Genomic DNA, 25,702 nt, shown 5'->3' with positions numbered 1-25,702 from the left:
CAGCCAATCAAATGATGTAGCCACGGCTCCCAGCAGAGGAGCTGCTTCCAAGATGACTCACTCACATGACTGGCAAGTCGATGCTGGCTTTTGGCAGGAGGCCTTAGTTCTTCGTCATGTGGCGTCTCCATAGGGCTGCTTGAGTCTCCTTAAGGTTCCACATGGCCACTGACTTCCCCAGCGCAAGTGATCTGAGAGAGAGCAGGGCCAAGCTGCACTGTCTTTAATGATACAGTCTTGGAAGCCACACTCCATCATTCCCACACTTTTCTTGGTGACACAGCTCAGCCCTATTCTGTGTGGAGGGGACAACACAAGGGCGTGACTACCAGGAGGTGAGAATTGTTGGAGGTCAGCTTGGAGGTGGGTGATCATAGAAGTTAATTAATTTAAAAGTGAAGTAATGCATGCCTAGTGGATGGCAAGCAGTTAATTTGTGAACAAGAGAAGGCAAAAGGGAGAGAAATTTTAAAACAGGGGTTGAAATGACTTGTGTGGTTAGCGTGCTAAGGAATCAATACGAAGTTACTGAAAGTATTGCTTAGCAGCTGTTGAAGTTAGACAATGGTATTTTAGACATTTGGATAACTTTTTATTTGAATGTTTTATATGCTATTTTCCCCCCTGCTTAGGATCAGCAAAGTCTCTTCTAAGTGATCAACGAAGACAAATGTTCCAGAAATACCTAGAGGAAAAGCGACTGAAAAAATTGAGAAACCTCAGCGATGACCACTTATAGTGGGTGTTTATAGACATGATAAGCCTATTTTTCTTTCACGAATACCAGCACACCAACCAAAAAAGGTAAATTTAGTATCATAACTTGATATTCAGGAATAGTTCTTAACCAGACTCTTCTTTAAGAGATTATACTTGAGGAATTCCAAGATGGCGCCGTGAGTAGTCCTCTTTGTCTCTCGCCCTTCGAGTCTACAATTATTTGGACACTTATCGCTTGACAAAGGATATCCAGACAGCATCTCAGGACGTCTGAGACACCCACGCGACTATACATCGGAAGGCGGACGGACTTTCCTCCGGGAGGATGTGGAAATAGGTGAAAACTCTCCGACCCCGACGGGCAGCCTAGTACCCGCAAGCGGCTTTCTTCCAACGGACGCCCCCAGAGGATCCACACACATCTAGGGCAGGAGCGAGAACACAACAGAGGAGCGACGGTGGAAACAGGTGACCAGAACCCTACTTAAACCCCCCGCAATTACTCCTAAACGCAGAGGGAAACTTTGGAGTTGCACACCTGAGCCCGCGGGGAGAGTCTCTCCCCGCCATTGGCGGGGAGACCCGGCCTGGTGCTCGGGGCGCCCGGAGGGTCCCAGAGAGAGACACGGAGGGCACGGAGGTCTGCAGCTGCCGTTGCCCGCCCCGTGGGACTAGGGATTGCCGGAGATCTCGGAGAGGACCGGGGCGGGGGAACTTTCAAAGGCGGGTCCGGCGACCCGGTGGGGAAGCGCCGGAGCTCCGCCAGGCAGCAGACAAAACTCTCAGTCTGCCGGTAGCAGAGGGGCCACGCTGAGCACTCAGGGCTCCCGGCAGAGGCCCGGAGAGAAGCCCAGAGGGCGGGGCGACCCCCAGCTGCCGTTGCCCGCCCCGTGGGACTAGGGATTGCCGGAGATCTCGGAGAGGACCGGGGCGGGGGAACTTTCAAAGGCCGGATCGGCGACCCGGAGGGGAAGCGCCGGAGCTCCGCCAGGCAGCAGACAAAACTCTCTGTCTGCCGGTAGCAGAGGGGCCACGCTGAGCACTCAGGGCTCCCGGCAGAGGCCCGGACAGAAGCCCAGAGGGCGGGGCGACCCCCAACTGCCGTTGCCCACCCGGTGAGGCTAGGGATTGCCGGAGATCTCGGAGAGGACTGGGGCTGGAGAGAGTTCCAGAGACCCAGCTTAGTAGCCTAGGGGGAAGCCCTACAGGCTCACAGAAGCCTTAGGGAAAGCCTCTGCACAGCACCAGTAGAAGGCACCCAGCCGCCAGCCACAAGGCTGGAAGACCCCAGGGCAAAAGCAGCATAGCTAGGTGTACTAACCACAGACTGTAGAAGATGCCCCCCAATGGAGTTCCTGTAGCAAGGGATGATGGGGGCATCCCTTGAACATCTTCCCTATTCTGCCTGACAGTAATAGGTGCCTGGCGTATGGTCCCCAGGAGAGAAAAGGAGAAAGAAAAGGAGCCATTACCTTGAAAATCCCCCCACTGGGGTTCCTGTAGCAAGGGATGATGGGGGCATCCCTTGAACATCTTCCCTATTCTGCCTGGCAGGAATAGGTGCCTGGCGTATGGTCCCAGAGAAAGGGAGCCATTACCTTGAAAATCCCCCCACTGGGGTTCCTGTAGCAAGGGATGATCGGGGCATCCCTTGAACATCTTCCCTATTCTGCCTGGCAGGAATAGGTGCCTGGTGAATGGTCCCAGAGAAAGGGAGCCATTACCTTGAAAATCCCCCCATTGGGGTTCCTGTAGCAAGGGATGATGGGGGCATCCCTTGAACATCTTCCCTATTCTGCCTGGCAGGAATAGGTGCCTGGCGTATGGTCCCAGGAGAGAAAAGGACAAAGACAGTGAGAAAGAGAAAGACAGTGAGGAATTTTCCGCCAGTCTGGGGGACATTCTACCCAATTGCATCCTGGAGCCATTCTCCCAAGAAGGGGTTCCCATACTCCACCAAAGGTTAGAGTTTGGTACTTCCCTTGAACTGGAGTCCCGAGTGGGACTTTCCTCGCAGTTCAGAGCGTGGTCAGGTGCCAGAGGGAGGGATCCCAATCCAGCCTTAGGAAAAGAAACCTTCCACGGGAGTCTTGGAGATTTGCGGCCGTCCTAATGACTTAAGTGGCCGACCCGCGCCCACGTAAAATTTGTCTATTAGAGATAGAGTCAGGAAGGAATGGATTAATTCATTCTCCATCACCCTGAGGCTTAAGGTACTGAATCTCTTCAAGCTGAATGCCACAATTTGCCCCATAGAGTAGCCATGGGCAGCAAACGTGGATTCATACAGCCATCCAAGAAAGTTCCCGATGGAGCAGTGAATCTAGATCCATCCTTGAAAAAGAGAAAGGCATAAGGAAGAAAAGGGCACTTACCAGAACTCGAGCTCACAAGCCGATAAAGCAAGTCCCCGTACGGGCCACCAGAAATGATGCGGGATCGGTGAGCCGAGGAGTCGAAAGAAAGATTTCTTAGACTCTCAAGATCTGGCAGTAGTGCTCTTTTATTTAGAGAATAGTGAGGAATAGCATGGGGACAGGACCCATGGGCAGGCAGAGCTGGTGTGTGGGGACAAGACCCACGGGCAGTCAGAGCTCCTGCTGCTGCCCCCGCTGGCATGGGGACAGGTCCCATGGGCAGGCAGAGCTAGTGTGTGGGGACAAGACCCACAGGCAGTCAGAGCTCCTGCTGCTGCCGCTGCTGCTGCCCCCGCTGGCATGGGGACAGGACCCATGGGCAGGCAGAGCTGGTGCGTGGGGACAGGACCCACGGGCAGTCAGAGCTCCTGCTGCTGCCGCTGCTGCTGCCCCCGCTGGCATGGGGACAGGACCCATGGGCAGGCAGAGCTGGTGCGTGGGGACAGGACCCACGGGCAGTCAGAGCTCCTGCTGCTGCCCTGAGTTGAGGGTTAGGGCTAATTTTATAAGGCATGGGTACGTGACTTATTTTTACTGGAAAAAAAAAGAAAAGGTGATGTAAAAAGTCATTAAATGATTTCAGTGCAGATGGGGTCTGGTTATTGTGCGGTCATATAACTTTAGATACGAATCTGGCCATATAGATCGGCATGCAGGTGAGGATGCCCCAGGCTTCTCTCCCTGGGGCGGTCCTAATTCATACCATAAAAAAAGTCCACTGGGTCGTATAGTTTGGCATGTAGGCCAGGTCACCTTGGGCTTCTCTAGCTGGGGCAGCCTTAATCCACATCAGTAGCCACTCACATTTTTCAAACAAGTTTAAATAAACATGAGAGTACATAGTAGAAACCTGAGTTGAGAATCATAGGTGGGAGGTAAGGAATCTGACAGGTTGCAGTCAAGGTGTCATCCAGGGGTGCCTCTGAAGCTTGACTGAGGCTGGAGGAGTGCCGGGGTCCCGCCCCGGCGGAGTCCAGGTTCCTGAGGGGTGGACGGCGTCGGCACGATGAGTGAGGGGGAAATAAAGGGGACGTGAGACTTGGGTTGGTGTTAGCAAGTCCGACTTTACTGTGCACAAGTGTCGTTTATATATTTTTCAGGATTAGTACAGAAATAGTTCTACAAATATTCTCAGAGAGATAAGGAAATAAAAAACGAGCACAAGAATATTTATTAGCATTCTATTCTATAGAGCATAAGGTTAATGGTAGTCTTCTCCGCAATTAACTGGTGTTTGTTTTCTCTAAGCTAAAGGAGATAGGTACCTAGGCGTCTGTTGTGATTCATGGTAAAGTTAAATCCAAGAGAGAAGGTCCAGGCCTCCGGACAGGACAGCAGTCCGTCTGGTTGCATCCTGGTGGAGCCATCCCTGCCTCCCTCAATCATTTACGCTATTAGTGTAGACGGTTAATGGGAACAAAAGGCGACTCCAGGGTGTCTTATCCACAGGGCTATCTGCATTCTCAGCGGGCAGTTAAACATCTTTACATTTCTGCGCCCTTTAGGGGGTGAAAGCATTCCTTTGTCTTTTAGATTGTGGAGCTAACAGTCCCTTAAGCACACTGCCAGAGAAAGTATCACTTTGTTAGTAAAGTAAAGGGCTGAAAAGCTAAGCTAAACTATGTAGCTTCAAGAATAAAAAAGAGAAATAAGTACAGACATAACCTTGCTAGAAAGCATGCATATAATTCAGAAAATATCAGGGGTGTCGGCCGGCCATTCTTCACCGAGGGGCATCCCTGCACCCCTCGGCCCTTCTACTCATCAATTATTTATTATTTATTGCTTTTAGGAGAAAACCTCTATAGCATTTTAACAGAAAGCAGAAGGTCAAGAATAATATATAGATACTTCTTGATCATCCAATTAACCAGCAAACTTAGAAGGACCATGCATATATATTTAGACAAAGAACTGGAGGGAGAAGGAAACATTAACCAGATGGAGGCCATAAACCTGATTCGACATCTTATCTGGGCAGGATTCCTTTCTGATTGTCTCAAATGGGACTGTGTGCTCCTCCAATAATTAACTGAAAAATATCTTGAAAGTTACCTGCAGGTGGTCACATTCTCTTATGCTATCTAATTTTCCCAGGAGATAGTGCCTCCCAAGCAGCCACCCAAAGGAGTGAAAACTGGAGGTTAAGAAAGGAAAAGGAATGAAGGGCAATTAGAAGCAGCACAGGTTTCAGAACTATGTGAGGGGCTGGCCGGTTATTCTTCACCAAGGGGCGGCCCTGCACCCCTCAGCGTTAATCGGCTGGTCCCTGTCAAACAGCCAATCAAATGATGTAGCCACGGCTCCCAGCAGAGGAGCTGCTTCCAAGATGACTCACTCACATGACTGGCAAGTCGATGCTGGCTTTTGGCAGGAGGCCTTAGTTCTTCGTCATGTGGCGTCTCCATAGGGCTGCTTGAGTCTCCTTAAGGTTCCACATGGCCACTGACTTCCCCAGCGCAAGTGATCTGAGAGAGAGCAGGGCCAAGCTGCACTGTCTTTAATGATACAGTCTTGGAAGCCACACTCCATCATTCCCACACTTTTCTTGGTGACACAGCTCAGCCCTATTCTGTGTGGAGGGGACAACACAAGGGCGTGACTACCAGGAGGTGAGAATTGTTGGAGGTCAGCTTGGAGGTGGGTGATCATAGAAGTTAATTAATTTAAAAGTGAAGTAATGCATGCCTAGTGGATGGCAAGCAGTTAATTTGTGAACAAGAGAAGGCAAAAGGGAGAGAAATTTTAAAACAGGGGTTGAAATGACTTGTGTGGTTAGCGTGCTAAGGAATCAATACGAAGTTACTGAAAGTATTGCTTAGCAGCTGTTGAAGTTAGACGATGGTATTTTAGACATTTGGATAACTTTTTATTTGAATGTTTTATATGCTATTTTCCCCCCTGCTTAGGATCAGCAAAGTCTCTTCTAAGTGATCAACGAAGACAAATGTTCCAGAAATACCTAGAGGAAAAGCGACTGAAAAAATTGAGAAACCTCAGCGATGACCACTTATAGTGGGTGTTTATAGACATGATAAGCCTATTTTTCTTTCACGAATACCAGCACACCAACCAAAAAAGGTAAATTTAGTATCATAACTTGATATTCAGGAATAGTTCTTAACCAGACTTTTCTTTAAGAGATTATACTTGCGGAATTCCAAGATGGCACCGTGAGTAGTCCTCTTTGTCTCTCGCCCTTCGAGTCTACAATTATTTGGACACTTATCGCTTGACAAAGGATATCCAGACAGCATCTCAGGACGTCTGAGACACCCACGCGACTATACATCGGAAGGCGGACGGACTTTCCTCCGGGAGGATGTGGAAATAGGTGAAAACTCTCCGACCCCGACGGGCAGCCTAGTACCCGCAAGCGGCTTTCTTCCAACGGACGCCCCCAGAGGATCCACACACATCTAGGGCAGGAGCGAGAACACAACAGAGGAGCGACGGTGGAAACAGGTGACCAGAACCCTACTTAAACCCCCTGCAATTACTCCTAAACGCAGAGGGAAACTTTGGAGTTGCACACCTGAGCCCGCGGGGAGAGTCTCTCCCCGCCATTGGCGGGGAGACCCGGCCTGGTGCTCGGGGCGCCCGGAGGGTCCCAGAGAGAGACACGGAGGGCACGGAGGTCTCCCAGCTGCCGTTGCCCGCCCCGTGGGACTAGGGATTGCTGGAGATCTCGGAGAGGACCGGGGCGGGGGAACTTTCAAAGGCGGGTCCGGCGACCCGGTGGGGAAGCGCCGGAGCTCCGCCAGGCAGCAGACAAAACTCTCAGTCTGCCGGTAGCAGAGGGGCCACGCTGAGCACTCAGGGCTCCCGGCAGAGGCCCGGAGAGAAGCCCAGAGGGCGGGGCGACCCCCAGCTGCCGTTGCCCGCCCCGGGGGACTAGGGATTGCCGGAGATCTCGGAGAGGACCGAGGCGGGGGAACTTTCAAAGGCCGGATCGGCGACCCGGAGGGGAAGTGCCGGAGCTCCGCCAGGCAGCAGACAAAACTCTCTGTCTGCCGGTAGCAGAGGGGCCACGCTGAGCACTCAGGGCTCCCGGCAGAGGCCCGGACAGAAGCCCAGAGCGCGGGGCGACCCCCAGCTGCCGTTGCCCGCCCCGTGGGACTAGGGATTGCCGGAGATCTCGGAGAGGACCGGGGCGGGGGAACTTTCAAAGGCCGGATCGGCGACCCGGAGGGGAAGTGCCGGAGCTCCCCCAGGCAGCAGACAAAACTCTCTGTCTGCCGGTAGCAGAGGGGCCACGCTGAGCACTCAGGGCTCCCGGCAGAGGCCCGGAGAGAAGCCCAGAGCGCGGGGCGACCCCCAGCTGCCGTTGCCCACCCGGTGAGGCTAGGGATTGCGGGAGATCTCGGAGAGGACTGGGGCTGGAGAGAGTTCCAGAGACCCAGCTTAGTAGCCTAGGGGGAAGCCCTACAGGCTCACAGAAGCCTTAGGGAAAGCCTCTGCACAGCACCAGTAGAAGGCACCCAGCCGCCAGCCACAAGGCTGGAAGACCCCAGGGCAAAAGCAGCATAGCTAGGTGTACTAACCACAGACTGTAGAAGATGCCCCCCAATGGAGTTCCTGTAGCAAGGGATGATGGGGGCATCCCTTGAACATCTTCCCTATTCTGCCTGACAGTAATAGGTGCCTGGCGTATGGTCCCCAGGAGAGAAAAGGAGAAAGAAAAGGAGCCATTACCTTGAAAATCCCCCCACTGGGGTTCCTGTAGCAAGGGATGATGGGGGCATCCCTTGAACATCTTCCCTATTCTGCCTGGCAGGAATAGGTGCCTGGCGTATGGTCCCAGAGAAAGGGAGCCATTACCTTGAAAATCCCCCCACTGGGGTTCCTGTAGCAAGGGATGATCGGGGCATCCCTTGAACATCTTCCCTATTCTGCCTGGCAGGAATAGGTGCCTGGTGAATGGTCCCAGAGAAAGGGAGCCATTACCTTGAAAATCCCCCCATTGGGGTTCCTGTAGCAAGGGATGATGGGGGCATCCCTTGAACATCTTCCCTATTCTGCCTGGCAGGAATAGGTGCCTGGCGTATGGTCCCAGGAGAGAAAAGGACAAAGACAGTGAGAAAGAGAAAGACAGTGAGGAATTTTCCGCCAGTCTGGGGGATATTCTACCCAATTGCATCCTGGAGCCATTCTCCCAAGAAGGGGTTCCCATACTCCACCAAAGGTTAGAGTTTGGTACTTCCCTTGAACTGGAGTCCCGAGTGGGACTTTCCTCGCAGTTCAGAGCGTGGTCAGGTGCCAGAGGGAGGGATCCCAATCCAGCCTTAGGAAAAGAAACCTTCCACGGGAGTCTTGGAGATTTGCGGCCGTCCTAATGACTTAAGTGGCCGACCCGCGCCCACGTAAAATTTGTCTATTAGAGATAGAGTCAGGAAGGAATGGATTAATTCATTCTCCATCACCCTGAGGCTTAAGGTACTGAATCTCTTCAAGCTGAATGCCACAATTTGCCCCATAGAGTAGCCATGGGCAGCAAACGTGGATTCATACAGCCATCCAAGAAAGTTCCCGATGGAGCAGTGAATCTAGATCCATCCTTGAAAAAGAGAAAGGCATAAGGAAGAAAAGGGCACTTACCAGAACTCGAGCTCACAAGCCGATAAAGCAAGTCCCCGTACGGGCCACCAGAAATGATGCGGGATCGGTGAGCCGAGGAGTCGAAAGAAAGATTTCTTAGACTCTCAAGATCTGGCAGTAGTGCTCTTTTATTTAGAGAATAGTGAGGAATAGCATGGGGACAGGACCCATGGGCAGGCAGAGCTGGTGTGTGGGGACAAGACCCACGGGCAGTCAGAGCTCCTGCTGCTGCCCCCGCTGGCATGGGGACAGGTCCCATGGGCAGGCAGAGCTAGTGTGTGGGGACAAGACCCACAGGCAGTCAGAGCTCCTGCTGCTGCCGCTGCTGCTGCCCCCGCTGGCATGGGGACAGGACCCATGGGCAGGCAGAGCTGGTGCGTGGGGACAGGACCCACGGGCAGTCAGAGCTCCTGCTGCTGCCGCTGCTGCTGCCCCCGCTGGCATGGGGACAGGACCCATGGGCAGGCAGAGCTGGTGCGTGGGGACAGGACCCACGGGCAGTCAGAGCTCCTGCTGCTGCCCTGAGTTGAGGGTTAGGGCTAATTTTATAAGGCATGGGTACGTGACTTATTTTTACTGGAAAAAAAAAAGAAAAGATGATGTAAAAAGTCATTAAATGATTTCAGTGCAGATGGGGTCTGGTTATTGTGCGGTCATATAACTTTAGATACGAATCTGGCCATATAGATCGGCATGCAGGTGAGGATGCCCCAGGCTTCTCTCCCTGGGGCGGTCCTAATTCATACCATAAAAAAAGTCCACTGGGTCGTATAGTTTGGCATGTAGGCCAGGTCACCTTGGGCTTCTCTAGCTGGGGCAGCCTTAATCCACATCAGTAGCCACTCACATTTTTCAAACAAGTTTAAATAAACATGAGAGTACATAGTAGAAACCTGAGTTGAGAATCATAGGTGGGAGGTAAGGAATCTGACAGGTTGCAGTCAAGGTGTCATCCAGGGGTGCCTCTGAAGCTTGACTGAGGCTGGAGGAGTGCCGGGGTCCCGCCCCGGCGGAGTCCAGGTTCCTGAGGGGTGGACGGCGTCGGCACGATGAGTGAGGGGGAAATAAAGGGGACGTGAGACTTGGGTTGGTGTTAGCAAGTCCGACTTTACTGTGCACAAGTGTCGTTTATATATTTTTCAGGATTAGTACAGAAATAGTTCTACAAATATTCTCAGAGAGATAAGGAAATAAAAAACGAGCACAAGAATATTTATTAGCATTCTATTCTATAGAGCATAAGGTTAATGGTAGTCTTCTCCGCAATTAACTGGTGTTTGTTTTCTCTAAGCTAAAGGAGATAGGTACCTAGGCGTCTGTTGTGATTCATGGTAAAGTTAAATCCAAGAGAGAAGGTCCAGGCCTCCGGACAGGACAGCAGTCCGTCTGGTTGCATCCTGGTGGAGCCATCCCTGCCTCCCTCAATCATTTACGCTATTAGTGTAGACGGTTAATGGGAACAAAAGGCGACTCCAGGGTGTCTTATCCACAGGGCTATCTGCATTCTCAGCGGGCAGTTAAACATCTTTACATTTCTGCGCCCTTTAGGGGGTGAAAGCATTCCTTTGTCTTTTAGATTGTGGAGCTAACAGTCCCTTAAGCACACTGCCAGAGAAAGTATCACTTTGTTAGTAAAGTAAAGGGCTGAAAAGCTAAGCTAAACTATGTAGCTTCAAGAATAAAAAAGAGAAATAAGTACAGACATAACCTTGCTAGAAAGCATGCATATAATTCAGAAAATATCAGGGGTGTCGGCCGGCCATTCTTCACCGAGGGGCATCCCTGCACCCCTCGGCCCTTCTACTCATCAATTATTTATTATTTATTGCTTTTAGGAGAAAACCTCTATAGCATTTTAACAGAAAGCAGAAGGTCAAGAATAATATATAGATACTTCTTGATCATCCAATTAACCAGCAAACTTAGAAGGACCATGCATATATATTTAGACAAAGAACTGGAGGGAGAAGGAAACATTAACCAGATGGAGGCCATAAACCTGATTCGACATCTTATCTGGGCAGGATTCCTTTCTGATTGTCTCAAATGGGACTGTGTGCTCCTCCAATAATTAACTGAAAAATATCTTGAAAGTTACCTGCAGGTGGTCACATTCTCTTATGCTATCTAATTTTCCCAGGAGATGGTGCCTCCCAAGCAGCCACCCAAAGGAGTGAAAACTGGAGGTTAAGAAAGGAAAAGGAATGAAGGGCAATTAGAAGCAGCACAGGTTTCAGAACTATGTGAGGGGCTGGCCGGTTATTCTTCACCAAGGGGCGGCCCTGCACCCCTCAGCGTTAATCGGCTGGTCCCTGTCAAACAGCCAATCAAATGATGTAGCCACGGCTCCCAGCAGAGGAGCTGCTTCCAAGATGACTCACTCACATGACTGGCAAGTCGATGCTGGCTTTTGGCAGGAGGCCTTAGTTCTTCGTCATGTGGCGTCTCCATAGGGCTGCTTGAGTCTCCTTAAGGTTCCACATGGCCACTGACTTCCCCAGCGCAAGTGATCTGAGAGAGAGCAGGGCCAAGCTGCACTGTCTTTAATGATACAGTCTTGGAAGCCACACTCCATCATTCCCACACTTTTCTTGGTGACACAGCTCAGCCCTATTCTGTGTGGAGGGGACAACACAAGGGCGTGACTACCAGGAGGTGAGAATTGTTGGAGGTCAGCTTGGAGGTGGGTGATCATAGAAGTTAATTAATTTAAAAGTGAAGTAATGCATGCCTAGTGGATGGCAAGCAGTTAATTTGTGAACAAGAGAAGGCAAAAGGGAGAGAAATTTTAAAACAGGGGTTGAAATGACTTGTGTGGTTAGCGTGCTAAGGAATCAATACGAAGTTACTGAAAGTATTGCTTAGCAGCTGTTGAAGTTAGACGATGGTATTTTAGACATTTGGATAACTTTTTATTTGAATGTTTTATATGCTATTTTCCCCCCTGCTTAGGATCAGCAAAGTCTCTTCTAAGTGATCAACGAAGACAAATGTTCCAGAAATACCTAGAGGAAAAGCGACTGAAAAAATTGAGAAACCTCAGCGATGACCACTTATAGTGGGTGTTTATAGACATGATAAGCCTATTTTTCTTTCACGAATACCAGCACACCAACCAAAAAAGGTAAATTTAGTATCATAACTTGATATTCAGGAATAGTTCTTAACCAGACTCTTCTTTAAGAGATTATACTTGAGGAATTCCAAGATGGCGCCGTGAGTAGTCCTCTTTGTCTCTCGCCCTTCGAGTCTACAATTATTTGGACACTTATCGCTTGACAAAGGATATCCAGACAGCATCTCAGGACGTCTGAGACACCCACGCGACTATACATCGGAAGGCAGACGGACTTTCCTCCGGGAGGATGTGGAAATAGGTGAAAACTCTCCGACCCTGACGGGCAGCCTAGTACCCGCAAGCGGCTTTCTTCCAACGGACGCCCCCAGAGGATCCACACACATCTAGGGCAGGAGCGAGAACACAACAGAGGAGCGACGGTGGAAACAGGTGACCAGAACCCTACCTAAACCCCCCGCAATTACTCCTAAACGCAGAGGGAAACTTTGGAGTTGCACACCTGAGCCCGCGGGGAGAGTCTCTCCCCGCCATTGGCGGGGAGACCCGGCCTGGTGCTCGGGGCGCCCGGAGGGTCCCAGAGAGAGACACGGAGGGCACGGAGGTCTCCCAGCTGCCGTTGCCCGCCCCGTGGGACTAGGGATTGCCGGAGATCTCGGAGAGGACCGGGGCGGGGGAACTTTCAAAGGCGGGTCCGGCGACCCGGTGGGGAAGCGCCGGAGCTCCGCCAGGCAGCAGACAAAACTCTCAGTCTGCCGGTAGCAGAGGGGCCACGCTGAGCACTCAGGGCTCCCGGCAGAGGCCCGGACAGAAGCCCAGAGCGCGGGGCGACCCCCAGCTGCCGTTGCCCGCCCCGTGGGACTAGGGATTGCCGGAGATCTCGGAGAGGACCGGGGCGGGGGAACTTTCAAAGGCCGGATCGGCGACCCGGAGGGGAAGTGCCGGAGCTCCCCCAGGCAGCAGACAAAAATCTCTGTCTGCCGGTAGCAGAGGGGCCACGCTGAGCATTCAGAGCTCCCGGCAGAGGCCCGGAGAGAAGCCCAGAGGGCGGGGCGACCCCCAGCTGCCGTTGCCCACCCGGTGAGGCTAGGGATTGCCGGAGATCTCGGAGAGGACTGGGGCTGGAGAGAGTTCCAGAGACCCAGCTTAGTAGCCTAGGGGGAAGCCCTACAGGCTCACAGAAGCCTTAGGGAAAGCCTCTGCACAGCACCAGTAGAAGGCACCCAGCCGCCAGCCACAAGGCTGGAAGACCCCAGGGCAAAAGCAGCATAGCTAGGTGTACTAACCACAGACTGTAGAAGATGCCCCCCAATGGAGTTCCTGTAGCAAGGGATGATGGGGGCATCCCTTGAACATCTTCCCTATTCTGCCTGACAGTAATAGGTGCCTGGCGTATGGTCCCCAGGAGAGAAAAGGAGAAAGAAAAGGAGCCATTACCTTGAAAATCCCCCCACTGGGGTTCCTGTAGCAAGGGATGATGGGGGCATCCCTTGAACATCTTCCCTATTCTGCCTGGCAGGAATAGGTGCCTGGCGTATGGTCCCAGAGAAAGGGAGCCATTACCTTGAAAATCCCCCCACTGGGGTTCCTGTAGCAAGGGATGATCGGGGCATCCCTTGAACATCTTCCCTATTCTGCCTGGCAGGAATAGGTGCCTGGTGAATGGTCCCAGAGAAAGGGAGCCATTACCTTGAAAATCCCCCCATTGGGGTTCCTGTAGCAAGGGATGATGGGGGCATCCCTTGAACATCTTCCCTATTCTGCCTGGCAGGAATAGGTGCCTGGCGTATGGTCCCAGGAGAGAAAAGGACAAAGACAGTGAGAAAGAGAAAGACAGTGAGGAATTTTCCGCCAGTCTGGGGGACATTCTACCCAATTGCATCCTGGAGCCATTCTCCCAAGAAGGGGTTCCCATACTCCACCAAAGGTTAGAGTTTGGTACTTCCCTTGAACTGGAGTCCCGAGTGGGACTTTCCTCGCAGTTCAGAGCGTGGTCAGGTGCCAGAGGGAGGGATCCCAATCCAGCCTTAGGAAAAGAAACCTTCCACGGGAGTCTTGGAGATTTGCGGCCGTCCTAATGACTTAAGTGGCCGACCCGCGCCCACGTAAAATTTGTCTATTAGAGATAGAGTCAGGAAGGAATGGATTAATTCATTCTCCATCACCCTGAGGCTTAAGGTACTGAATCTCTTCAAGCTGAATGCCACAATTTGCCCCATAGAGTAGCCATGGGCAGCAAACGTGGATTCATACAGCCATCCAAGAAAGTTCCCGATGGAGCAGTGAATCTAGATCCATCCTTGAAAAAGAGAAAGGCATAAGGAAGAAAAGGGCACTTACCAGAACTCGAGCTCACAAGCCGATAAAGCAAGTCCCCGTACGGGCCACCAGAAATGATGCGGGATCGGTGAGCCGAGGAGTCGAAAGAAAGATTTCTTAGACTCTCAAGATCTGGCAGTAGTGCTCTTTTATTTAGAGAATAGTGAGGAATAGCATGGGGACAGGACCCATGGGCAGGCAGAGCTGGTGTGTGGGGACAAGACCCACGGGCAGTCAGAGCTCCTGCTGCTGCCCCCGCTGGCATGGGGACAGGTCCCATGGGCAGGCAGAGCTAGTGTGTGGGGACAAGACCCACAGGCAGTCAGAGCTCCTGCTGCTGCCGCTGCTGCTGCCCCCGCTGGCATGGGGACAGGACCCATGGGCAGGCAGAGCTGGTGCGTGGGGACAGGACCCACGGGCAGTCAGAGCTCCTGCTGCTGCCGCTGCTGCTGCCCCCGCTGGCATGGGGACAGGACCCATGGGCAGGCAGAGCTGGTGCGTGGGGACAGGACCCACGGGCAGTCAGAGCTCCTGCTGCTGCCCTGAGTTGAGGGTTAGGGCTAATTTTATAAGGCATGGGTACGTGACTTATTTTTACTGGAAAAAAAAAGAAAAGATGATGTAAAAAGTCATTAGATGATTTCAGTGCAGATGGGGTCTGGTTATTGTGCGGTCATATAACTTTAGATACGAATCTGGCCATATAGATCGGCATGCAGGTGAGGATGCCCCAGGCTTCTCTCCCTGGGGCGGTCCTAATTCATACCATAAAAAAAGTCCACTGGGTCGTATAGTTTGGCATGTAGGCCAGGTCACCTTGGGCTTCTCTAGCTGGGGCAGCCTTAATCCACATCAGTAGCCACTCACATTTTTCAAACAAGTTTAAATAAACATGAGAGTACATAGTAGAAACCTGAGTTGAGAATCATAGGTGGGAGGTAAGGAATCTGACAGGTTGCAGTCAAGGTGTCATCCAGGGGTGCCTCTGAAGCTTGACTGAGGCTGGAGGAGTGCCGGGGTCCCGCCCCGGCGGAGTCCAGGTTCCTGAGGGGTGGACGGCGTCGGCACGATGAGTGAGGGGGAAATAAAGGGGACGTGAGACTTGGGTTGGTGTTAGCAAGTCCGACTTTACTGTGCACAAGTGTCGTTTATATATTTTTCAGGATTAGTACAGAAATAGTTCTACAAATATTCTCAGAGAGATAAGGAAATAAAAAACGAGCACAAGAATATTTATTAGCATTCTATTCTATAGAGCATAAGGTTAATGGTAGTCTTCTCCGCAATTAACTGGTGTTTGTTTTCTCTAAGCTAAAGGAGATAGGTACCTAGGCGTCTGTTGTGATTCATGGTAAAGTTAAATCCAAGAGAGAAGGTCCAGGCCTCCGGACAGGACAGCAGTCCGTCTGGTTGCATCCTGGTGGAGCCATCCCTGCCTCCCTCAATCATTTACGCTATTAGTGTAGACGGTTAATGGGAACAAAAGGCGACTCCAGGGTGTCTTATCCACAGGTCTATCTGCATTCTCAGCGGGCAGTTAAACATCTTTACATTTCTGCGCCCTTTAGGGGGTGAAAGCATTCCTTTGTCTTTTAGATTGTGGAGCTAACAGTCCCTTAAGCACACTGCCAGAGAAAGTATCACTTTGTTAGTAAAGTAAAGGGCTGAAAAGCTAAGCTAAACTATGTAGCTTCAAGAATAAAAAAGAGAAATAAGTACAGACATAACCTTGCTAGAAAGCATGCATATAATTCAGAAAATATCAGGGGTGTCGGCCGGCCATTCTTCACCGAGGGGCATCCCTGCACCCCTCGGCCCTTCTACTCATCAATTATTTATTATTTATTGCTTTTAGGAGAAAACCTCTATAGCATTTTAACAGAAAGCAGAAGGTCAAGAATAATATATAGATACTTCTTGATCATCCAATTAACCAGCAAACTTAGAAGGACCATGCATATATATTTAGACAAAGAACTGGAGGGAGAAGGAAACATTAACCAGATGGAGGCCATAAACCTGATTCGACATCTTATCTGGGCAGGATTCCTTTCTGATTGTCTCAAATGGGACTGTGTGCTCCTCCAATAATTAACTGAAAAATATCTTGAAAGTTACCTGCAGGTGGTCACATTCTCTTATGCTATCTAATTTTCCCAGGAGATAGTGCCTCCCAAGCAGCCACCCAAAGGAGTGAAAACTGGAGGTTAAGAAAGGAAAAGGAATGAAGGGCAATTAGAAGCAGCACAGGTTTCAGAACTATGTGAGGGGCTGGCCGGTTATTCTTCACCAAGGGGCGGCCCTGCACCCCTCAGCGTTAATCGGCTGGTCCCTGTCAAACAGCCAATCAAATGATGTAGCCACGGCTCCCAGCAGAGGAGCTGCTTCCAAGATGACTCACTCACATGACTGGCAAGTCGATGCTGGCTTTTGGCAGGAGGCCTTAGTTCTTCGTCATGTGGCGTCTCCATAGGGCTGCTTGAGTCTCCTTAAGGTTCCACATGGCCACTGACTTCCCCAGCGCAAGTGATCTGAGAGAGAGCAGGGCCAAGCTGCACTGTCTTTAATGATACAGTCTTGGAAGCCACACTCCATCATTCCCACACTTTTCTTGGTGACACAGCTCAGCCCTATTCTGTGTGGAGGGGACAACACAAGGGCGTGACTACCAGGAGGTGAGAATTGTTGGAGGTCAGCTTGGAGGTGGGTGATCATAGAAGTTAATTAATTTAAAAGTGAAGTAATGCATGCCTAGTGGATGGCAAGCAGTTAATTTGTGAACAAGAGAAGGCAAAAGGGAGAGAAATTTTAAAACAGGGGTTGAAATGACTTGTGTGGTTAGCGTGCTAAGGAATCAATACGAAGTTACTGAAAGTATTGCTTAGCAGCTGTTGAAGTTAGACAATGGTATTTTAGACATTTGGATAACTTTTTATTTGAATGTTTTATATGCTATTTTCCCCCCTGCTTAGGATCAGCAAAGTCTCTTCTAAGTGATCAACGAAGACAAATGTTCCAGAAATACCTAGAGGAAAAGCGACTGAAAAAATTGAGAAACCTCAGCGATGACCACTTATAGTGGGTGTTTATAGACATGATAAGCCTATTTTTCTTTCACGAATACCAGCACACCAACCAAAAAAGGTAAATTTAGTATCATAACTTGATATTCAGGAATAGTTCTTAACCAGACTCTTCTTTAAGAGATTATACTTGAGGAATTCCAAGATGGCGCCGTGAGTAGTCCTCTTTGTCTCTCGCCCTTCGAGTCTACAATTATTTGGACACTTATCGCTTGACAAAGGATATCCAGACAGCATCTCAGGACGTCTGAGACACCCACGCGACTATACATCGGAAGGCGGACGGACTTTCCTCCGGGAGGATGTGGAAATAGGTGAAAACTCTCCGACCCCGACGGGCAGCCTAGTACCCGCAAGCGGCTTTCTTCCAACGGACGCCCCCAGAGGATCCACACACATCTAGGGCAGGAGCGAGAACACAACAGAGGAGCGACGGTGGAAACAGGTGACCAGAACCCTACTTAAACCCCCCGCAATTACTCCTAAACGCAGAGGGAAACTTTGGAGTTGCACACCTGAGCCCGCGGGGAGAGTCTCTCCCCGCCATTGGCGGGGAGACCCGGCCTGGTGCTCGGGGCGCCCGGAGGGTCCCAGAGAGAGACACGGAGGGCACGGAGGTCTCCCAGCTGCCGTTGCCCGCCCCGTGGGACTAGGGATTGCCGGAGATCTCGGAGAGGACCGGGGCGGGGGAACTTTCAAAGGCGGGTCCGGCGACCCGGTGGGGAAGCGCCGGAGCTCCGCCAGGCAGCAGACAAAACTCTCAGTCTGCCGGTAGCAGAGGGGCCACGCTGAGCACTCAGGGCTCCCAGCAGAGGCCCGGACAGAAGCCCAGAGCGCGGGGCGACCCCCAGCTGCCGTTGCCCGCCCCGGGGGACTAGGGATTGCCGGAGATCTCGGAGAGGACCGGGGCGGGGGAACTTTCAAAGGCCGGATCGGCGACCCGGAGGGGAAGCGCCGGAGCTCCGCCAGGCAGCAGACAAAACTCTCTGTCTGCCGGTAGCAGAGGGGCCACGCTGAGCATTCAGAGCTCCCGGCAGAGGCCCGGAGAGAAGCCCAGAGGGCGGGGCGACCCCCAGCTGCCGTTGCCCACCCGGTGAGGCTAGGGATTGCCGGAGATCTCGGAGAGGACTGGGGCTGGAGAGAGTTCCAGAGACCCAGCTTAGTAGCCTAGGGGGAAGCCCTACAGGCTCACAGAAGCCTTAGGGAAAGCCTCTGCACAGCACCAGTAGAAGGCACCCAGCCGCCAGCCACAAGGCTGGAAGACCCCAGGGCAAAAGCAGCATAGCTAGGTGTACTAACCACAGACTGTAGAAGATGCCCCCCAATGGAGTTCCTGTAGCAAGGGATGATGGGGGCATCCCTTGAACATCTTCCCTATTCTGCCTGACAGTAATAGGTGCCTGGCGTATGGTCCCCAGGAGAGAAAAGGAGAAAGAAAAGGAGCCATTACCTTGAAAATCCCCCCACTGGGGTTCCTGTAGCAAGGGATGATGGGGGCATCCCTTGAACATCTTCCCTATTCTGCCTGGCAGGAATAGGTGCCTGGCGTATGGTCCCAGAGAAAGGGAGCCATTACCTTGAAAATCCCCCCACTGGGGTTCCTGTAGCAAGGGATGATCGGGGCATCCCTTGAACATCTTCCCTATTCTGCCTGGCAGGAATAGGTGCCTGGTGAATGGTCCCAGAGAAAGGGAGCCATTACCTTGAAAATCCCCCCATTGGGGTTCCTGTAGCAAGGGATGATGGGGGCATCCCTTGAACATCTTCCCTATTCTGCCTGGCAGGAATAGGTGCCTGGCGTATGGTCCCAGGAGAGAAAAGGACAAAGACAGTGAGAAAGAGAAAGACAGTGAGGAATTTTCCGCCAGTCTGGGGGACATTCTACCCAATTGCATCCTGGAGCCATTCTCCCAAGAAGGGGTTCCCATACTCCACCAAAGGTTAGAGTTTGGTACTTCCCTTGAACTGGAGTCCCGAGTGGGACTTTCCTCGCAGTTCAGAGCGTGGTCAGGTGCCAGAGGGAGGGATCCCAATCCAGCCTTAGGAAAAGAAACCTTCCACGGGAGTCTTGGAGATTTGCGGCCGTCCTAATGACTTAAGTGGCCGACCCGCGCCCACGTAAAATTTGTCTATTAGAGATAGAGTCAGGAAGGAATGGATTAATTCATTCTCCATCACCCTGAGGCTTAAGGTACTGAATCTCTTCAAGCTGAATGCCACAATTTGCCCCATAGAGTAGCCATGGGCAGCAAACGTGGATTCATACAGCCATCCAAGAAAGTTCCCGATGGAGCAGTGAATCTAGATCCATCCTTGAAAAAGAGAAAGGCATAAGGAAGAAAAGGGCACTTACCAGAACTCGAGCTCACAAGCCGATAAAGCAAGTCCCCGTACGGGCCACCAGAAATGATGCGGGATCGGTGAGCCGAGGAGTCGAAAGAAAGATTTCTTAGACTCTCAAGATCTGGCAGTAGTGCTCTTTTATTTAGAGAATAGTGAGGAATAGCATGGGGACAGGACCCATGGGCAGGCAGAGCTGGTGTGTGGGGACAAGACCCACGGGCAGTCAGAGCTCCTGCTGCTGCCCCCGCTGGCATGGGGACAGGTCCCATGGGCAGGCAGAGCTAGTGTGTGGGGACAAGACCCACAGGCAGTCAGAGCTCCTGCTGCTGCCGCTGCTGCTGCCCCCGCTGGCATGGGGACAGGACCCATGGGCAGGCAGAGCTGGTGCGTGGGGACAGGACCCACGGGCAGTCAGAGCTCCTGCTGCTGCCGCTGCTGCTGCCCCCGCTGGCATGGGGACAGGACCCATGGGCAGGCAGAGCTGGTGCGTGGGGACAGGACCCACGGGCAGTCAGAGCTCCTGCTGCTGCCCTGAGTTGAGGGTTAGGGCTAATTTTATAAGGCATGGGTACGTGACTTATTTTTACTGGAAAAAAAAAGAAAAGATGATGTAAAAAGTCATTAGATGATTTCAGTGCAGATGGGGTCTGGTTATTGTGCGGTCATATAACTTTAGATACGAATCTGGCCATATAGATCGGCATGCAGGTGAGGATGCCCCAGGCTTCTCTCCCTGGGGCGGTCCTAATTCATACCATAAAAAAAGTCCACTGGGTCGTATAGTTTGGCATGTAGGCCAGGTCACCTTGGGCTTCTCTAGCTGGGGCAGCCTTAATCCACATCAGTAGCCACTCACATTTTTCAAACAAGTTTAAATAAACATGAGAGTACATAGTAGAAACCTGAGTTGAGAATCATAGGTGGGAGGTAAGGAATCTGACAGGTTGCAGTCAAGGTGTCATCCAGGGGTGCCTCTGAAGCTTGACTGAGGCTGGAGGAGTGCCGGGGTCCCGCCCCGGTGGAGTCCAGGTTCCTGAGGGGTGGACGGCGTCGGCACGATGAGTGAGGGGGAAATAAAGGGGACGTGAGACTTGGGTTGGTGTTAGCAAGTCCGACTTTACTGTGCACAAGTGTCGTTTATATATTTTTCAGGATTAGTACAGAAATAGTTCTACAAATATTCTCAGAGAGATAAGGAAATAAAAAACGAGCACAAGAATATTTATTAGCATTCTATTCTATAGAGCATAAGGTTAATGGTAGTCTTCTCCGCAATTAACTGGTGTTTGTTTTCTCTAAGCTAAAGGAGATAGGTACCTAGGCGTCTGTTGTGATTCATGGTAAAGTTAAATCCAAGAGAGAAGGTCCAGGCCTCCGGACAGGACAGCAGTCCGTCTGGTTGCATCCTGGTGGAGCCATCCCTGCCTCCCTCAATCATTTACGCTATTAGTGTAGACGGTTAATGGGAACAAAAGGCGACTCCAGGGTGTCTTATCCACAGGGCTATCTGCATTCTCAGCGGGCAGTTAAACATCTTTACATTTCTGCGCCCTTTAGGGGGTGAAAGCATTCCTTTGTCTTTTAGATTGTGGAGCTAACAGTCCCTTAAGCACACTGCCAGAGAAAGTATCACTTTGTTAGTAAAGTAAAGGGCTGAAAAGCTAAGCTAAACTATGTAGCTTCAAGAATAAAAAAGAGAAATAAGTACAGACATAACCTTGCTAGAAAGCATGCATATAATTCAGAAAATATCAGGGGTGTCGGCCGGCCATTCTTCACCGAGGGGCATCCCTGCACCCCTCGGCCCTTCTACTCATCAATTATTTATTATTTATTGCTTTTAGGAGAAAACCTCTATAGCATTTTAACAGAAAGCAGAAGGTCAAGAATAATATATAGATACTTCTTGATCATCCAATTAACCAGCAAACTTAGAAGGACCATGCATATATATTTAGACAAAGAACTGGAGGGAGAAGGAAACATTAACCAGATGGAGGCCATAAACCTGATTCGACATCTTATCTGGGCAGGATTCCTTTCTGATTGTCTCAAATGGGACTGTGTGCTCCTCCAATAATTAACTGAAAAATATCTTGAAAGTTACCTGCAGGTGGTCACATTCTCTTATGCTATCTAATTTTCCCAGGAGATAGTGCCTCCCAAGCAGCCACCCAAAGGAGTGAAAACTGGAGGTTAAGAAAGGAAAAGGAATGAAGGGCAATTAGAAGCAGCACAGGTTTCAGAACTATGTGAGGGGCTGGCCGGTTATTCTTCACCAAGGGGCGGCCCTGCACCCCTCAGCGTTAATCGGCTGGTCCCTGTCAAACAGCCAATCAAATGATGTAGCCACGGCTCCCAGCAGAGGAGCTGCTTCCAAGATGACTCACTCACATGACTGGCAAGTCGATGCTGGCTTTTGGCAGGAGGCCTTAGTTCTTCGTCATGTGGCGTCTCCATAGGGCTGCTTGAGTCTCCTTAAGGTTCCACATGGCCACTGACTTCCCCAGCGCAAGTGATCTGAGAGAGAGCAGGGCCAAGCTGCACTGTCTTTAATGATACAGTCTTGGAAGCCACACTCCATCATTCCCACACTTTTCTTGGTGACACAGCTCAGCCCTATTCTGTGTGGAGGGGACAACACAAGGGCGTGACTACCAGGAGGTGAGAATTGTTGGAGGTCAGCTTGGAGGTGGGTGATCATAGAAGTTAATTAATTTAAAAGTGAAGTAATGCATGCCTAGTGGATGGCAAGCAGTTAATTTGTGAACAAGAGAAGGCAAAAGGGAGAGAAATTTTAAAACAGGGGTTGAAATGACTTGTGTGGTTAGCGTGCTAAGGAATCAATACGAAGTTACTGAAAGTATTGCTTAGCAGCTGTTGAAGTTAGACAATGGTATTTTAGACATTTGGATAACTTTTTATTTGAATGTTTTATATGCTATTTTCCCCCCTGCTTAGGATCAGCAAAGTCTCTTCTAAGTGATCAACGAAGACAAATGTTCCAGAAATACCTAGAGGAAAAGCGACTGAAAAAATTGAGAAACCTCAGCGATGACCACTTATAGTGGGTGTTTATAGACATGATAAGCCTATTTTTCTTTCACGAATACCAGCACACCAACCAAAAAAGGTAAATTTAGTATCATAACTTGATATTCAGGAATAGTTCTTAACCAGACTCTTCTTTAAGAGACTATACTTGAGGAATTCCAAGATGGCGCCGTGAGTAGTCCTCTTTGTCTCTCGCCCTTCGAGTCTACAATTATTTGGACACTTATCGCTTGACAAAGGATATCCAGACAGCATCTCAGGACGTCTGAGACACCCACGCGACTATACATCGGAAGGCGGACGGACTTTCCTCCGGGAGGATGTGGAAATAGGTGAAAACTCTCCGACCCCGACGGGCAGCCTAGTACCCGCAAGCGGCTTTCTTCCAACGGACGCCCCCAGAGGATCCACACACATCTAGGGCAGGAGCGAGAACACAACAGAGGAGCGACGGTGGAAACAGGTGACCAGAACCCTACTTAAACCCCCCGCAATTACTCCTAAACGCAGAGGGAAACTTTGGAGTTGCACACCTGAGCCCGCGGGGAGAGTCTCTCCCCGCCATTGGCGGGGAGACCCGGCCTGGTGCTCGGGGCGCCCGGAGGGTCCCAGAGAGAGACACGGAGGGCACGGAGGTCTCCCAGCTGCCGTTGCCCGCCCCGTGGGACTAGGGATTGCCGGAGATCTCGGAGAGGACCGGGGCGGGGGAACTTTCAAAGGCGGGTCCGGCGACCCGGTGGGGAAGCGCCGGAGCTCCGCCAGGCAGCAGACAAAACTCTCAGTCTGCCGGTAGCAGAGGGGCCACGCTGAGCACTCAGGGCTCCCGGCAGAGGCCCGGACAGAAGCCCAGAGCGCGGGGCGACCCCCAGCTGCCGTTGCCCGCCCCGGGGGACTAGGGATTGCCGGAGATCTCGGAGAGGACCGGGGCGGGGGAAATTTCAAAGGCCGGATCGGCGACCCGGAGGGGAAGCGCCGGAGCTCCGCCAGGCAGCAGACAAAACTCTCTGTCTGCCGGTAGCAGAGGGGCCACGCTGAGCATTCAGAGCTCCCGGCAGAGGCCCGGAGAGAAGCCCAGAGGGCGGGGCGACCCCCAGCTGCCGTTGCCCACCCGGTGAGGCTAGGGATTGCCGGAGATCTCGGAGAGGACTGGGGCTGGAGAGAGTTCCAGAGACCCAGCTTAGTAGCCTAGGGGGAAGCCCTACAGGCTCACAGAAGCCTTAGGGAAAGCCTCTGCACAGCACCAGTAGAAGGCACCCAGCCGCCAGCCACAAGGCTGGAAGACCCCAGGGCAAAAGCAGCATAGCTAGGTGTACTAACCACAGACTGTAGAAGATGCCCCCCAATGGAGTTCCTGTAGCAAGGGATGATGGGGGCATCCCTTGAACATCTTCCCTATTCTGCCTGACAGTAATAGGTGCCTGGCGTATGGTCCCCAGGAGAGAAAAGGAGAAAGAAAAGGAGCCATTACCTTGAAAATCCCCCCACTGGGGTTCCTGTAGCAAGGGATGATGGGGGCATCCCTTGAACATCTTCCCTATTCTGCCTGGCAGGAATAGGTGCCTGGCGTATGGTCCCAGAGAAAGGGAGCCATTACCTTGAAAATCCCCCCACTGGGGTTCCTGTAGCAAGGGATGATCGGGGCATCCCTTGAACATCTTCCCTATTCTGCCTGGCAGGAATAGGTGCCTGGTGAATGGTCCCAGAGAAAGGGAGCCATTACCTTGAAAATCCCCCCATTGGGGTTCCTGTAGCAAGGGATGATGGGGGCATCCCTTGAACATCTTCCCTATTCTGCCTGGCAGGAATAGGTGCCTGGCGTATGGTCCCAGGAGAGAAAAGGACAAAGACAGTGAGAAAGAGAAAGACAGTGAGGAATTTTCCGCCAGTCTGGGGGACATTCTACCCAATTGCATCCTGGAGCCATTCTCCCAAGAAGGGGTTCCCATACTCCACCAAAGGTTAGAGTTTGGTACTTCCCTTGAACTGGAGTCCCGAGTGGGACTTTCCTCGCAGTTCAGAGCGTGGTCAGGTGCCAGAGGGAGGGATCCCAATCCAGCCTTAGGAAAAGAAACCTTCCACGGGAGTCTTGGAGATTTGCGGCCGTCCTAATGACTTAAGTGGCCGACCCGCGCCCACGTAAAATTTGTCTATTAGAGATAGAGTCAGGAAGGAATGGATTAATTCATTCTCCATCACCCTGAGGCTTAAGGTACTGAATCTCTTCAAGCTGAATGCCACAATTTGCCCCATAGAGTAGCCATGGGCAGCAAACGTGGATTCATACAGCCATCCAAGAAAGTTCCCGATGGAGCAGTGAATCTAGATCCATCCTTGAAAAAGAGAAAGGCATAAGGAAGAAAAGGGCACTTACCAGAACTCGAGCTCACAAGCCGATAAAGCAAGTCCCCGTACGGGCCACCAGAAATGATGCGGGATCGGTGAGCCGAGGAGTCGAAAGAAAGATTTCTTAGACTCTCAAGATCTGGCAGTAGTGCTCTTTTATTTAGAGAATAGTGAGGAATAGCATGGGGACAGGACCCATGGGCAGGCAGAGCTGGTGTGTGGGGACAAGACCCACGGGCAGTCAGAGCTCCTGCTGCTGCCCCCGCTGGCATGGGGACAGGTCCCATGGGCAGGCAGAGCTAGTGTGTGGGGACAAGACCCACAGGCAGTCAGAGCTCCTGCTGCTGCCGCTGCTGCTGCCCCCGCTGGCATGGGGACAGGACCCATGGGCAGGCAGAGCTGGTGCGTGGGGACAGGACCCACGGGCAGTCAGAGCTCCTGCTGCTGCCGCTGCTGCTGCCCCCGCTGGCATGGGGACAGGACCCATGGGCAGGCAGAGCTGGTGCGTGGGGACAGGACCCACGGGCAGTCAGAGCTCCTGCTGCTGCCCTGAGTTGAGGGTTAGGGCTAATTTTATAAGGCATGGGTACGTGACTTATTTTTACTGGAAAAAAAAAGAAAAGATGATGTAAAAAGTCATTAGATGATTTCAGTGCAGATGGGGTCTGGTTATTGTGCGGTCATATAACTTTAGATACGAATCTGGCCATATAGATCGGCATGCAGGTGAGGATGCCCCAGGCTTCTCT

At 51.6% G+C, this 25,702-nt stretch overlaps 1 long non-coding RNA gene across 1 annotated transcript in view; it reads left to right on the top strand.

The window, feature by feature from the left end:
- The window catches only part of LOC138919311 (uncharacterized), a 150,984-nt gene that overhangs the window by 88,479 nt on the left and 36,803 nt on the right, over positions 1-25,702 (top strand). The window contains exons 17-23 of the long non-coding RNA XR_011429420.1: positions 633-1,188; positions 6,047-6,218; positions 6,344-6,602; positions 11,688-12,243; positions 17,103-17,658; positions 22,518-22,689; positions 22,815-23,073. This is a non-coding gene — a long non-coding RNA (uncharacterized lncRNA). The remainder of the gene's footprint in view (positions 1-632; positions 1,189-6,046; positions 6,219-6,343; positions 6,603-11,687; positions 12,244-17,102; positions 17,659-22,517; positions 22,690-22,814; positions 23,074-25,702) is intronic.

The sequence above is a fragment of the Equus caballus genome, chromosome 20 (assembly GCF_041296265.1).
Source record: "Equus caballus isolate H_3958 breed thoroughbred chromosome 20, TB-T2T, whole genome shotgun sequence".
Lineage (NCBI taxonomy): Eukaryota > Metazoa > Chordata > Mammalia > Perissodactyla > Equidae > Equus > Equus caballus.
The sequence above is the reverse complement of the archived record's forward strand: the minus strand, read 5'-3'. Positions and strand labels throughout refer to the sequence as shown.